This window comes from Chaetura pelagica, unplaced genomic scaffold (assembly GCF_000747805.2).
Source record: "Chaetura pelagica isolate M959 unplaced genomic scaffold, ChaPel_1.0 scaffold2, whole genome shotgun sequence".
Lineage (NCBI taxonomy): Eukaryota > Metazoa > Chordata > Aves > Apodiformes > Apodidae > Chaetura > Chaetura pelagica.
The window spans coordinates 1,218,023-1,234,516 of NW_009952796.1; positions in this window are offsets into that span (position 1 = coordinate 1,218,023).

Sequence of the window (16,494 nt, forward strand, 5' to 3'; positions counted from 1 at the left end):
AAGTATGCATGTGAAAGGCAAGCAGCATCCCAGCGTTTCAGAGAAGGCCCTGCTGAGGCAATCCCTGACATTTTGCTCACTTTCAGATCCACAACAATTCTGCAATTCACCCTTTCAGGTGGAATGAGTAACTCCAGGAGCAGCTGCCAGAGACCAGGATAAAACCAAGTGGGAGAAAGAGAACCCGTATTCTAGATGCTGTTTCTAATTACTATTGATAAACTTTATCAGGGACACATGCAACTGTTAAGCCAAAATACAAGGCAGACAGAAGAACTAGACTTACAGAAATAATGACATTCAAGAAGCTATGATCCTTAGCTCTGAGATCTACTTTTTTTTAAAGAAGAATTTAAAAAAAGAGTTCAGTTAGGAGAAGGTTCAAGCTAAACCAAAACAAAGCATTTACACTGGTATACCCAGCTCTTTAAAATGTCACTTTTTTGCATGCAGAGAGGATTGAAATAAAAAGCAAATTACTTCCTGGTTTTGTTTTACTGTTCTGGAGAAGAATGGAGGGACACTAATGTTGGCATTTAAAAGTCCATTTCTCTTAACAAAGAGTCCTGCAAATGAAAACTAGTTCCCATTTCCTTGCTTCTTAAGAGAAGCAACAGAAAGCACTGCGAGCAGAGCATGCATCATTTAGCTGGATGTGACATTTCAAACAGATAGTACATTGCTCACATGTATCATTTGGCATAGAACAGCATGAATCAGTTATTTTCATTTTTTACTGAACACAGTTGCTATGGAGATTATTAGAAACAGACCGATTGACTACAGTGATTATTATTACACTAGAAACAACTATCATATATTTGATAAAGTGTATATTCCAAAGTCAGTATATCTTGACATTTGCCAGAGGGCTAAAGTGACACAAAATAAACAAACAAACAAAAAACACACACACAAACAGAAAACCACAAGCAACCTCTCACTGCTTAGGTGTGCAGCTACCCTGATAGCCCCAGAGAAAAGCCTAGAGAATTTGAAAAGGGCTCCATCTATTCGACTGAAGTGCAAACAAACCTATCCAATTCGCTGCTGTAGTTTAATATCCCATTTCTAACTTCTGTGGGTACAGACATATTGTACTATTTTCACATGATTGCCCGAGAGCCCTGTTATACCTTGCGTCACTAACATCAGAAGCCATCCAAGACACATGAATACACCCTCACAACAATCTAATGAGGCAGGGACCTGTTAAGCACAAAACAGGAACTGCAACCAACATTAGCCACCTTGTCCAGCATCACTTCGAAAAAAGGCAGCAAATCTATATGCTAAAACATACACCATGCTAGAGCTTTAACCCTAGCCAACTATTTGCCAATCACCTTGCCTTCCCACCTATCCAAAACTATAGCTCAAAAAATGGAAAATGGGAAGAATGGAAGGAAATTACAAAGAAGGAAGGGTGTGGAGAACTGTATCTTATCAAGGACAGCATTTTTGTTCAGTCTCTGGATAAATCAGGACATACGGAGAGTTTTAGCCAGCCAATTCAATTTTTAAAAAATTAAAAATCTTATCTTGCAGTATTGTTAGTTGCACACATTTCCTTGCAAAACATGAGCCACCCTCTGTACAGTCATTGTGTAGTTAATAGTAGCCTAAAGACGAAATCAATATTAGTAAAAATAAAAGTGATTGGCTTTGCCCACTGAACACTACAGCTATCGCAGGATAAGCCATCCCAGAAGACTTGTGTGCAAACATGTTACTCTGGAATAAACCCACCAATTCCTGTATAATGGAAATACCAACATGGATCGCTAATTAATTAGTCTAAGTTATATAGTCTCAGGTAAACAAGGCAAATATTTCCCCCATTTTTTGAGAGGCAGTAAAATAAAAGCAATTTTTCCTCAATTCTGCCAAGGGCAATTAGCCAGCACCATTTTCTAAAGACAGGGAATACAAATGGGTTCACAGACACACTTTCTGTAACAGGGTTTGGTTTACTTTTTCATGTCACACTTTAATTAGTTTCCAATTAAAGAAAAAATTGCGATGGTAAGGCTGGGACAGTTTAAACTGTCTCCAAGTGGTCCAGCTTGTAACAAGTATTCATTCTCGATTCAATGCCCATGACTAACTTTTTTGTTTACACATCTTTTGGGCATTTCACCAACCTCTGACTTGGATTTTCGGTTAAACTGACATTCAGAAATCTTCTGGTGAGCTTTCTAAATCAAGTCTCAAAGGCTCTGGTCACTTACAGGTTCTTAAAGCAAACAGAATTTAGCTTCTTCATGTTTCCTTAATCCCAAAAGCATCAGGAGTATTTATTTTTATCCACAGTTATTCTGTAGATAACTCAAAAAAGCAGAAGACTGGAGACAGAAGAGTTTTGGTCTTTCAAATGAAGGATTATTTCACCACAGGATCTCCTTTCCTGGTTAAAGGGTTTACAAGGAGCAGCAAGGTCCCTAACCAAAATAACCAAACCATACAGGTGTTCACAACACTCCCCTCCTCAAACTCTGAGAGCCCCTGGCTGATCTGAAATGCAGGTCCCAGACCCGTGGGCAGAGGGTGGAGTGGAAGGCCTAGGTGAGGCTGGTCAGAGCAATTAAGGCACACAGGTGCACTCAGGGTCCCCTCAGCCAACATAATTTCCAGGTGCAGAACCAGGCCAGCAGAGTACTCTGACTGCATTTTAAACCTTTAACACCTTTCAGCACGTTAATTTGACAGCTGAACTTCATTCTGCAAAATATTTAATCTCAAAACAGTATGATGATAAAAAATGTGTCCAAAACATACTCTCAAAACTGCTTTTTGAAAAAAACAGATCTATCTCAAATGCAGTTTCACCAGTACAAAGATGAAGAGGTAACTGTATTAGTGAATTCTTGGTAAAATTTAATATTCTTGTGTTTCAGTAAATCCAGAAAAAAAAAAACAAAACAAAACACAACCCCCACTACAACAATCCAATTCTTTTGCTGTCACAGATATTGAAATCCTGCTTTTTATTTTATTTACTTTAAAAGTCATATGGATAAAGTCAATGGCTATGGGCAACACAGGGAAGACTGAAGATGGAAAAGAGAATAAAGAATGAAAAGCAATTTGACACATAATAAAACTAAACTTTTAACCTGCGATCTTATTTCAAGCACAATATAAGTTCTACCAGCTTTCACTAGAAAGCAGCTTAGAGGGAGCCTGATATAAACCATCTGTGTTTCAGCTCAAGACATGCTCACTTATCTTACTCGATACTACACGTGGAAGCTTTAACAGCTTATTGCCTGTGCAAAAGCAGCAGATATGGATATATCACCTCTCCAAAGGTATTTGATTTCCCCACAACACCTCTGCATTTTGCAATGGGAGTGAGAAGAACACTGAACATTCTTGCAAGAAATCCTTCCCTGTACAAAAGAGGTTTCAAGAGGTACCACTCCCACATCATTCAGCAACAGAATAGTCATTCATATACAGAGGTAGTAAAAACAAGACTTATCTCATATAACCAAGAATATCTTCCAAGCACAACACTGGGCACCAAACTGAAACACCTTCAAGCAGCAGATAGCACAACTGTAGTGGTTTAGGGAGAAAAACACTTATCATGACCTGGAGCTGTAACACTACCTATTAGCAACCAGCCTTCTTAACTGGCCAGTCCTGCATGAAGAAGTAGGTCAGATTCACACTGTGATATCTAACTCAGAATTGCTTCTGATTTTTAAGAGAAAACTTGGTTAGTTTCTGTATAAAATACAAAAATCTCCTGAAGGGGTTAAATTACCTGATGCAGATAAAAACTTGTGACTTTTCAAAACAGTTTGTTGGGTTTTTCTGCAGGACATCATATTCAAACTAGGTCAAACCATTACTACACAAAAAGCAAATAAATGAACACTTCACACCTTTTCCAAACCTAAAATCAAAAGAAGCCAGAAATATGAAAAACTCTTCCTTCACCCTCGCAAAGTCAGCTGTGGCTGGCCAAGTTTTTTTGTTAGTAGTTTTAAAACACAGGCTGAAGGGAGCAAGGGAAGTTGCTAGGTGTTTCATGAGGAAGAGGCCATATGGCACAAGCTGCTTGGGGTGGTGAAGGGCACTGCATCAGTCACAGGGCATTCTCCTGCTTCCTTAAATTTACCTAAAGACCAGGTAAGAAGAAAGGGTTATAAATAATTAAAGCCAAGATAACTCTCAGGACATTTCCAAGTATGTGACCTGCTTCTCAATTACAGACTTAATTTGTCAATTGTAGCACGTTTAAAGCAGCGTAAAAAAGAAATATAAAAAGGATCTGATATGAAATGCACTTAAAGCAGAATGCTTTCTCTCACTTCATTTGCTTCTGTACGTAATTTCTGAAACTCCAGGAAGAAAGTAATTACTGGCAAACTGCAGCCTGTATTTACCAACACCCCATGGCACCTGTCCAGCATTCCTAGCACTGCAGGAGCAGTAGCACACCTAGCAGAAGTATGTAACCCTGGGCTGGGCGGGAGACCGCAGCATTTGATGTAAGCTGCAAGTGGTGTGCCAGCCTACAGTTTTAAGGGAAGAATAAAAATAACAGTGTATGGGAGACAGGACGTCTGGCACAATCCATCTCTATCAGAGTTCTGTCTAGAGGATGACATTTCTCCCTGTGAAACAGCTTTCTCTCCTTTGATTGCTCTCATGAGGGAGTGCCATGCAGATAGAGCATGGCAAGGAATATTTCTGTACCTGACCAGGTGTATGTATCTCACTCAATTATAGGTGGAATTTCCATAAAGCCTGATGAACTTTCACAAGTCAGATTCATCACTAAATAGATGAAAGGGGGGTTTAACCCTAATATAATACAAGCCTTCTGCTGCAAGGTCACTGTTTTCAATTACTTGTTTATACAGTCCCCAGCAAGACAAGGACCTCATCAACAGGCTTCAGAAATCCCTTGGGGAAATTCAAGTGTTACCCTAACGCTGTCACCTCTATATTGTGGGGGAAAAGAGCCAAATTATACTTGCATTTCATTTTTATAACTACTACAATATCCTATGCAGAAATTTTAAGTCTCTAAGCATCTAGAGGTCCCATACCTTTGTGCATGAATAGATGCCAAGCACTCTCTAGGACATTCAAAGCATAAGACAAGAGCTACTTGTAATACTACTGTGTGTCACCAGACAACAATGCAGTGTCCAAACATTAAAAACTGTTTAGCATTTCTACTTTCCCAATTCTATCACACCTTCTCCTTCTCAGGAAGATTTCAATTTTCAATCAGATTAATCTTTGTAGTAACAGATTTTTTGTACCTACGTTGTCATGTGTTTTTACTGTAGGGCATGTAGTCAGATTCTGCTCTCAGTAGATGAAATAAAACATCTAGAGAAGTTGAAATAAAGTCAAAGGAATCATTCCAATTCAGACCAATTAAAATTTTGCCCTTTCTTTCCTCTCTTTTGTTGCAACACCTGTTTAGAGTATATACTCACTGCCTCTGAAGCACATAAATCTTAGTAGGTGCACCCTTTGTTATCTCCATCATCCCTGATAATACCATTCTTTTTATGTAAAAACACCATTCTTGTGCATCCACAAAACAGTTCTATGAAGTTTTGTGGATGCTAATCTATCTGGAAGACAGCTAATTACTATTCTGCATCAAGGTGCACAAGTACCAAGTATTTTTGTGGATCTCGCTAAGTCAGTGTTGGAGAGTCTCTATCACAAAAAATACTAGAACAGGCTGCCCAGGAAGGTGGTGGAGACACCATCCCTGTAGCTGTTATAAAAACAGGTACACATGGTACTTTGGGAGATGGTTTAGTAGTCACAGGGGTGCAGGGCTGATGGTTGAACTTGATGATCTTGAAGTCTTTTCCAATCTTAATGATTCTATGATTCTAACTACGTGGACTTCCCAAACTGTAAATCAGCACCTTATCCATTACTTCCTTTCTCATTGCTCCAGAAAACCCTCAACAATTCAACAGGTCTTTATAATGCAACTACTGATGAAGGACTCATTTGAATTAGTGTAAGCATTCCAGTTAGGAGTGACATCTGCATAAAGTAACATCTCTAAAAGAACCTGGGTTGCCATTGTGGACAGTTTGAATCCGCAAGATGATCAGTAATGAAGCTGGAGATTTTACCACTCACTTGTTCACCTTGTAGGACTTGGTGCTCAAGTTGAAAAACAAAACCAAACCTCAACTACAGATCCCAGTAGTTTTCCTTTTGAGTAGGAAATGCTGCCTGCCTGTCCATGCCAGGTGTCTGCAGCAGCTCCACCTCCCTGCCATAGCACAGCTTATCTCCTCCTGCTACAACAGTTAACCATTAACCACCTTCTCACACCTTGGTTATGTTATTGCAAGACCCAAAGTTAGACGCAGCCAAAAGCCATCAGTGCCTGGATGGCACCAGTCCAAGGATGTAATTTTTTTTAATTTTAATTTTAATTTTTTTAAATGCAAGGCAGTCTTATCTAAGAGCTCACTACCACCAGGAATGAGAGAGAAGTCCTGCTTCCCCCTGCTCCCCCACACCCAGCCTTTTTTTTCTTTCCTCTGCCCTCCCCCCCTCCCCCCTCCCAGAGAACATCAGCAGAGCTTGTCTTATACCAGTTTGAAAATCTGCTGGGACATAACTCAGAAAAGGAAGAATAAGAGTGATTCTGCCAGTCGGTCTGAGCAGCTGAGCAGTTTGTGAAATCACAGCCCAAGGAAGGCTCCTGGTCTCAAAAGGCAAGGGAACTCCCCAGAACACATTTGCATTCTTCCTGTGTGTAAAGCTTTGTTAGAATAAAAGTTACCTTCTCCAAAACAGCCAGTTGATTAAAAATGCACTTTTTTTTTCCCTCCCCCCCAAAAAAGAAAGCAATTTATTCCTTAATTGGATGTCCATAAGATGAGTTAAAATTGCAAAATCTAAATGGGTTGTGTTCTCTACCTTGACAAACCATTCAGAAGAAAAGTGAGATCATCATTTCAGTATTTTGGCACATCCCTCTTTCAGACCTGGTACTACAGCTACTCTCTAAATGCCACCCTTCAGAAAAGGCACAGGGTCCTGCATCTTAAATGTTTACTAAACACTTCCTAGCAATTAAAGATCAGCAAAACCTAACCATTATTGTAAGGGTCAACTATTTAAAATCAATTATATCCAAGTACCTTAAAACCTCTCAGAGAATTTGAGCGGATTCTTCACTTTTTGACCTGAAATTACTCCACTGGCTACAATCAGTAGCAACATAATATCAGCACCATTTACTTTTATTTCAGTTAGTCACCTTTGCCAAAGGTTTATAACTCCTGACTACAGGAGATTACATTTCCTCCTAAATGTGATAGGTAAGCATGCAAAACCACTATAATAGCAGCAAAGGATATGCTTAGTAAAAACCACAGAAAAACTTCTTACAGTGTGTTTTCATTATTCTCTCATGTTACAAAGACATGAGTAAAACTCCAAATAAAAGTTCTAAGCACAGGATAGCATGAAGAGCAGAAGCAATTAGCTCCAATAGAAGCAAGTAACTGAAATGGATACGGAGTAAAATGATACACCCCACTGCATTCACACTAGTTAAACATACACTAGCACAGACCAGTTCCAGTTGTTCAAAATTTTCAAGAGATGCAATAAAAAGTTTGTTAAAAATAAAAAATTAAAAAGTTCAAATATCACCTATCCTGCTTTAATGAAAGACCACCTATTTTCAAGAGCTAACTGCAGATTCACTTCTGTATTCAGATTTTACAATGGGGCAGTGACAAGAGAGCACTTTGAAATTAAGAAGCAAATAGCCACAATGCTTGTGAGACTGCAAGATCTGCCTGCAGGTCATTGTCTGAAGCAACTCATACCTGCACACTTACATTAAGAGCAAAATATTATCCAGTTTCTTGAAGTTTGGAGCAACAATCTACTTCCCCAGAGAGGCTCAATTAATCCCGTTCAGGTATTGGATAATGAACCAGAACAATGTAATGAAGGAAGTGTGTGACTGCAGATCAGCAAAGAGACCAAGTGCGCCGGGATGCAGGAGAAAGGGAGGACAGGGAGTGAGTGAAAAACAAATATTCAAAAAGCATGCACACTGCACATCCTAACCCACAGACGGGCACATTTAGTTACATAAGCAGATATTTCATACAAAATCATAACATGAACTTTTGAACTTCCATGGAAAAAACGCTACTCAACACATTAAAACATCAATGCTACAAAATGCTGAAAAAAAATTCCTTCATCTTCTATCAAAGGAGGATTATATTGTGGGCACATGCATGAAGAAAGTAAATCTGTTATCTTTACTGAATATAGGCCTTGATGTAAATCATGCAGCCACAGTCTATGAATAACTACATTTGTTTCGGCAGCAAAACACCTCATCTGAAACCCAGGCTAGCTGCCGGAAATGAGCTAATGGTACTTTCTGTATTAAAGGATTATTTTCTAGTGCCTACTGTGTGGGCTTAAACACTAGCCTGAAACAGTCAAAATACTTAGAAGGAAGATTTATGGCTGAAGGGTGGCGGGGGAGGGGGAGGAGGTAGGGGGGACCTTCTTTGAAGTGACTGACTTCTTTGACCGGTGTCTCAGAATTACAACACTACAAAAGGACCCCTCTCTGTGAGCAGCCCTCTGCCTTCTTCCTTCATCTCTGCTGCAGATCCTATTGATAAACAAGATTTGAAAACAATTACCTGGTTATCACGGAGCTGGATAGCACATAGGAACTGAGATATTGTTAACAATAGATGTCACAGATTTTTCTAATAATTTTTAACAGGGAAATTCTTATACCTCAAATACCACTCACACCATCAATAAGAATCCTTCTGCACTAGTATGTTTTTCAAAAGCTTTCAATGGAGCTTGGGGGAAAAATTATGAATTTACTTCCACAGCATTCCAGTAAAGTTATGCTAACTGCATTGGCAGAGGAAGGAATTGGTAGAAACTGTAATCCCATATTGTCTCCTCATACAGAAGTGTAACTTTTCTTTTTTGGTTGTAACAGTGCTATAACAGATAAGTTTAGATTGGCTGCTGTATTTCCTCTAACATTATTTGCAATTAATTCTACTCAAGAGAACAGCTTTGCACTGAAGGACAGTAAAACTGTATCCGTTTTGGAGAGTTTATATACAAAACCACTGTAATAAATTCCAAAAACTGTGGCATGCTATTCCTTGCTCAGTTTTCACAATAGTGCTTCAATAAATGCTTTAAACCTTTCCTCATAAGTCTAGACAAAATAATTGCCCCTTACACACGATGATAGCTTTATTTGGAATCACAGTTGAGGTTATCAGCCTTTAATGAGATTAATGCCTAATTCTTATTACCTGACCCTATTATAGAAGGTACTTTCATTATAATACTTCAGAGAGAAAAAATGTTTTGCAGAAACTTTTACTTGGTCATGAGATGGAAAGAAATTCTTCTTTAAAATAAAACAGCTTTATTCCTTGGTCAGATTAAGCCACTTTTATGTTAACATTCTAGGATACAACTGGAGCAACAAAGGCCAAAACTGACTTGTCCCAGCTTAAAAAATAGACTAGGTACATTAAAATGCAGAGATAAAAGCATTAACATACAACATAAACATTTTCTTATTTTGCTGGTTTTTACAAGCAATTCATATTTAAAATAGAGAAGTTAGTTTGATTTTCAGTTCTCATGTGAAAAATAGTAAAGGTATTCCAAATTTAAATTGCACAATTTATGAAAGAAACCTAGATCTAAACAGAACTTGCACAAAATCAAAACATCTTCTGTACGACCACAGGTAGGTGTATTTGTTGTATGTGTATATCAAAGAGGCACAAACAGGCTTTTGATCCATTGTAGTGGCCACTGAAGTGCTACTGATTGCAAGCAAAAAATATGATTATACATAGATTATCTAAGGTTTTTTTTTCTTATTTATAAGTACCTAAACCTAAACACCAGAACTGAAGAGGGGGGTGTAAAATAAAAAATGGTTAAACAATCTCTCTGTATATACCACATACAGTATCATATTATTGGACTTGGAGAAGCCTAAGGAGATGAGGTATCTCTAACATTTATGCTCAGCATTAACTGGAATGCAGGGAGAAGCAAGAGAAGAGACCAGGAACAAAAATAAAATGACTGGAGAAAACCATGCAGTACTGCCCTTCCTGTAATTCTGTTTCTGGTTAGCAAGCTGGAAGCATCTCATTTCTCTAACTCGAAGCCTGATATTCACATTCCTCTGCAGCTTAATATGGACATGTACAACAGATCACACACATCTTAAAGGAGCCAAATGATTTAGCACAGCAAGCCCATGAGCTATGAGATGGATAGGAAGAAACCTTATGTTTATGTCTACTTAAAAGAAAAAGGAAACTAAATGTCAGTCTTCAGTCCTACTGCTGAAGTAGGCATTGCCCTATGGATGCACCAGTTGCATTAAACAAACAAACAAAATAAAGTAAAACCTGTCCTCTGCAGTTGTGAAGACACTCATGCCTACTGAAGTGCTGTTAAGTATGTCCACCATTCCTGTGAAATCAATTAACCTGAACACACACAACATGGGAGAGACACATCTCCAACCACAACCTTTCTAGAACCAGTGCTGAATGGCAACAGGAAGAACAGAAATCAAAGTGCCCACCAAGATGTGGTACCAGTGTGCATTTTTATTCAACAATGTACCTGAAAGACCAGTCTATGGTAACACAAATTTGTATGATCAGAGAATAACAAGTTGCTGTATGTGATGAAATTAAAAAAAACACAAATTAAAAACCTCACTGCAGCAGACCAAAGCACAATGCTGTCTTACAGCAACATCTATGGCAAAGGAGGCAAGAAGGCAGCAGTGTCTGTGGAAGGGGAAGAGAAGCACTTCCCGCCAAGCGGTCGGGGCGCTGCGATTCCACCCGAGCTGCTTATTACTGCTAAAAGTTCAGCCTTTCCATTTGCAGAGACATGGCTCTGAGACAAACTTGCCAAGAATTTACAAGTTTGGCTTTTTTATAAAATGATTAGCTGTGCTTTTGAAAGAGTTACTAAGGACCAAAGGGTCACAGGGTAATTATTTACAGAACTGATGCCAAGGATGAAGCGACAGACAAAGCCATTACAAAGACCATGTGGAGTAAGGAATGAGAAACTCCCACAATTTGTTGACAGTCCCTGTGAAGTGCGATTCAGCCCAAAGATAGCAGCAGCTCTGCTCTTCCCTCTCGATACTGATAGACTATAATGACAATAAACATTTGACTCTAAACTTTCAGTTCTCCAAGCTCTCACTGGAACTACTTAGGAAGAAATAAAGACAAAATCAAACCCATCATACAGCAGACATCACGAAAAAGTGACATTGCCTTGCTTTGGTTTGGAAAGGTATTCAGCTCAATTATGACAGAATTGAAGTATTCTTGTTCAGCTAAATAAAGGCTACAGAACAAACCACTATCCCACACTCCAGCCTAAGGAGGGTTTACAACTTGCTCTTGTGGGAGGAAGACTGGACACAGCAGAGGCAGCCTTGACTCTCCAAGAGGGAACAAGATCACTGGAAAGGAGTTTTAAGTATCCTCACAAAATAAAGCACAGCTCATATCTTCTCCAGCCACTCCCTCCCAACCTCCCTCCCCCCCACCAGAATACAGGACGCTCAGTCCAAAAGTATTTTCAGTGCCTAAATACAACACAGGCATTCACACAGCATAAATAGGAGAATCCTTCTGAAGGTGTGTCTTCAAAACAACTTCCATTTCTAAGTAAGACTAAAGTTCCAAGTCATATACTGGCATGTCAAATTCAGGATATCCTTGTATGAATAATTATTGTTATTGTACCCGGCTATTTTTATAAAGTTTCTGGAAGCAAGAAACATGAAATGTGCTTAAATGACTACACATATACCTTCATGTTTCTCTTCAGTTGCAAGCTAAGATTTAATGGAATATGGTCATACACTTAACGGCATTTCGAAGCATCACTTTCCATTGGCAACCATTGATTACATACTGCTATATTTTTTCAGTCCTTTTTCTAAACTTTGATAAATAAACTTGTCAGAGTAAAATACAGCTGGCCCTTAATGCTGCAGTTTATGCCAAAAGTAATATGAAACTCTTAGAATCACAAAGCCTAGAATTCAATTGGAAAAATAATACTGCAAAATATCCAAACATTACCATTGTACCACAAAAGTGCAAAAAAAAAAAAAAAAAGTTAAGTTTTGAAGAAAGATTAATTGGTAAAAGAACACAAAACAATTTAAAAAAAAAAAACAACCACAAAGCAAAACAAAAAACCCCAAACACAAAACCAAATCAATTAATAAGCCCTCACAGAGAGAGGGCTCACAGGGAATCCCATAAGGTCACAGAAAGAAAATCTAAAAGACATTCCAAGAATCCTGTTTCTTGTTATAATCTTTCTACTCCATCAGGTATTCTGGTAGAGGAAACCAACCATCATTATTTTCCAAATAAAGTGCCACTGGGGACCATTAAATGCCACGCTATGAAAAGATTTGTTCCTCTTTCTAACCGCATTATCCTAACTGAACAATCAGCTCCTGCAGGACACAGCAGTTAGAGCTTTTCACAGCTATCAGAAGCAGTAACCCAGCTGCACCACTAATAACCAGCAGTGAGTTTAACTCTTAAAAGTGACAGGTATCTTCAATTCTTACTGCAGCAAGTGCATGCCAGTTTGGGAGATGTACCATTCTCACACCAGCTATGCATGAATTTAAAAATCCTTTACTACCTCTAAGCACTCAAGTAAACCAATCACTTGAACTGGGAGTAGGATCCATGCACTGGCAGACGTCTTCTGACAGTGACAAGGGCAGCACAAAATCACCTACCATGTTCTCACAACTGAAATGAAAATAAATTAATAAGTAGAAACACATGACCAAGTTCATATTGCAGGATCCTTATTCAGGTCACTGGACTACACAATGTTTTGTTTCCTGGTAAGACTGAAATAGCACCCTCTCCTATAGCACCCTCTCTTTATCATGAGGTATGAAAGTATTCAGCCTTTGAGAAGGAAAAAAAAAGCACCCAATTATTTATTTTTTTTTAGTTAAAGCAAAAATTTAGTTTGCAGAGAGGAAAAAACCCATCTCTTTGTCTGACATAAACTGGAGAGATGAGGAGAAAAAAAAAAAAAAAGAGGTTGGCAAAGATAAGCAAAGAACACAGAGAAAATATTCAGTGCAGATAGGAAAGGGCAAAACACTTTCCAGCTGTTGGCCAATTTGTACAAGTTTCAAAAAGTGTTCTGAAGAAGTAAAGGAGTGGGTGGTATCAATCCCATGTAACATACATAAGCTATAAGAATAAATCCTTCTCCTAAACTCCTCTGCCTATTGAGGCTGCACTGCAGCCAAAGCTCATATACTTTTTTTTTTTTGAGAGAGAGAGCACGCTAGTAAAAAGCCCCTCCAACTCATCTAACTTGTGTTCTAAAAAAAATAAAAATGCTCAAAACCCTGAGAATTATACCACTGATCAAAAACAAAGCCAGAAATCACCTCAACCCTTCTTTATCTTTTAGTTCCTTCAGTGTAGCGGTCCAATATAACTACTTACCTGCCTTCAGGAGTCAGGATAATTCATTTATGTGGATTATCATTTGAGAGCAGATTAGAGCAATTATACCATTGAATGAAAAGAAATTCACAATAGCATATTTCTATCAATTCCTGAAGGTTCACTTCTGTTCATTTAGTCCCTCAAAGAAGTGAGAATGATGTATTTGTGTTTAGATGTGAAAAATACTACAGTGGTTTCAAGAAGTTGAGAAATGAAGTTGCTCATTTTGAAATATAGACAGTCTGCCTGCCTAGATGTCAAATAGCTTCCCAATTTCTCACTTTGCTTTTCCTTGGAATGGGCTTTATGCATCCTAAGAGTTTCTGGAAAATAAAATAAAATACTTCTATAGCCAAGAAAAGTGATAATGTACTACATTAACACAAAACAATATTGTCTGGGATCTTGAGAACTGAAGGGAGATGTTCCAGCAAGAAGACCTAATTAAAGAATAGCCCACACAGTTGAGGAGGTTTGAACACCCTCTTCCAGCTGGAGAAACAAGAAAGGAATGACATAAGAATGGTATTAAAATTATGTGCCTTAGCAGTATCCCATATATAGTTAGCTCCCCTGCAAAGGGTGGTACCCTGAATACTGCACAACGAAAACAGGAACAATCTGACTATAGACATTAGCGTAAACCTGCTTCTGCAAGTATTGTTTTCCTTCTACAGAAAAAAAAGTGAAATACTCCATGTAATATTTTATTCTCCTGTAAATGAAGAGTACAGCATGCAGACTTCTTGTAGTGGAACTTTTCTTTTCCATACGCAATTTAAAATGCCAAGTTTAAACAGAGAAAAATATTATATGTATCCATGGATATCTAATTTTAGAAAGACAAACAGTTCTCTTGCTCCAGCAGTGGGGAAAACGATGGTAAGAAACAAACAGTTATTATAAGTCATATGGAAAGGAACTATGACAGTGCACAAGATGAGCAGAAGGCAGTAAGGACTGAGCTAGACAAGTGCCCATAAATGAAACAAGGCTTCTGTGGGCTCCACATCTGAAATAGACTGACTACAGTCAAAGCCATCACATCTTAATGCCAAATTGATAAAATATTTTTTCTCAAATGGAAAAGCTTTGAGAAGAAAAATGCCTTTTGAGCCTTTGCAACCATTTTCAAGCCCTATGCCACGTTAGTAAGCACTGAAATTGGCATTATGGCTCCATGAAAGGAGCTGTAATGTCTTTAAGCAATTTATACACATTTTTTTTCCCTAAAGTCATTGCGGTTTTGGCTTACAGCATTTGGCCAGAAGTCTTCAGAAACTTAGCTGGGAGGTTTTCATATCCAGGATTTGAAGAACAGAGTGTCTAGATAGTTTTAGTCCATGCAAACACACCTCTATCATGTATTATAGTTACTGCAACCAAAAAGGAGTAAAACCCAGTACCTGAAATGTACTATGAACATCCCAAGGGAATTTAAAAAAAAATACAAGAGACAGTCACCATTTGTTTCTTTTCTAAGAAAAAGACAAGTCACATTTTTCAAAACAAATACCTGGATATAATTGTAGATGGTCCAGTAAGCAGACTGCAGACCTGCTTGAGCAAGCAAACTACCCAGGAAACATGAGACAATACTAGTAAAGAGTTCTCTAAAATCAAAGAGTAGAATTCTTTTTATTTTTAAAAAATTAGAACTGGCAACACAAAAGGTACTTTAGAGAATACATTTTCTGTTGACACAAAGCTACAAATAACCATTGGAGATGCACTGTTTCAAAATATTTTGGATACTAAGTATAAAATCATTCCTATTCTAACTGTAGAAACAAACAATGCCTGCTTGAATTTTAATGTTTGTTTTCTATTTTAGTTTTAGGCAACATAATAAACATCTGGAAACCTTAAAGAAAAGTATTTATGTTCACTACAGAACACATTGTTTCTCTATGAAGAGGTCCCAGTAAACAACAAAGGCGAGCATCTAAAAAGAGAAAGTGGATAAAACCCAGTAGGTTATAGGTTCTGGAGCAAGAGCCTGGACTTCTTAGAAACAGAGCACCAGTGCTGGAAAACCAATGCCAAAACTAAGATATGAAAAAGCTCTTACATTTATCTTGAGAGCTCTTACAGGTAGTAGCACTCTCATTATTAAAAGTCACTCCACCACTAGCAAAATGTATTGCTGTCAATAGAATTCAGTTCCTCAAAATTAGGAACTAACTCACAACTGAGTTAGCTAGTTTCAATTATGAACAAGCTTTACAATTCGTATCTACCTTCAGGTAGTACTATGCAATTTATAAAACACATTCATTCTTTAACTATACTATTAACGAAATCCATAAAAACAAGAACTGCTATCTCACCTTCAAAACTGAAACGTGCCTTGCTTTTCTGATCTCTTGACCAGAAACAGCAGACAGAAGTTTGCCAGTCCTCAAGGCCTGCTGAATCCTGTTTAAACCTTCCAGGACTTTCCCCTGGACTTGAGAGTTATGTTTATTTTCCTTATGCAGCCCTTGCACATAGAAACTTCCTACAGGATTGTATCAATCACAAATATTTATCATAAGAGATCAAATCAGTAATCTCAGGATGATCTTAAATGCTTGTTTTTATTCATTGACAATATAATTGTCATTAACAGAAGGCAAAAGCATCTTATCCAGAAGGACAGATATATGAAAAATAATTGAATTATCATTATATTATAGGTATGACAAGGCACATCACTTTTTAAGGAGAGACACCAAAAAGTTACTGTCCAAAATTAGAAGCTGCTAACATTAAATCCCAGGAGACGTATACCCTGCCCTAATGTTTGGTTAAAAAAAAATTGGTCAGAGATGTCCCTGTTGTTCAATGTGATTTACACTTTTAATACCTTTATCAATAAAAACACTAAAGCATACACAACTAAAATAAATTTAATTAAAGTAGA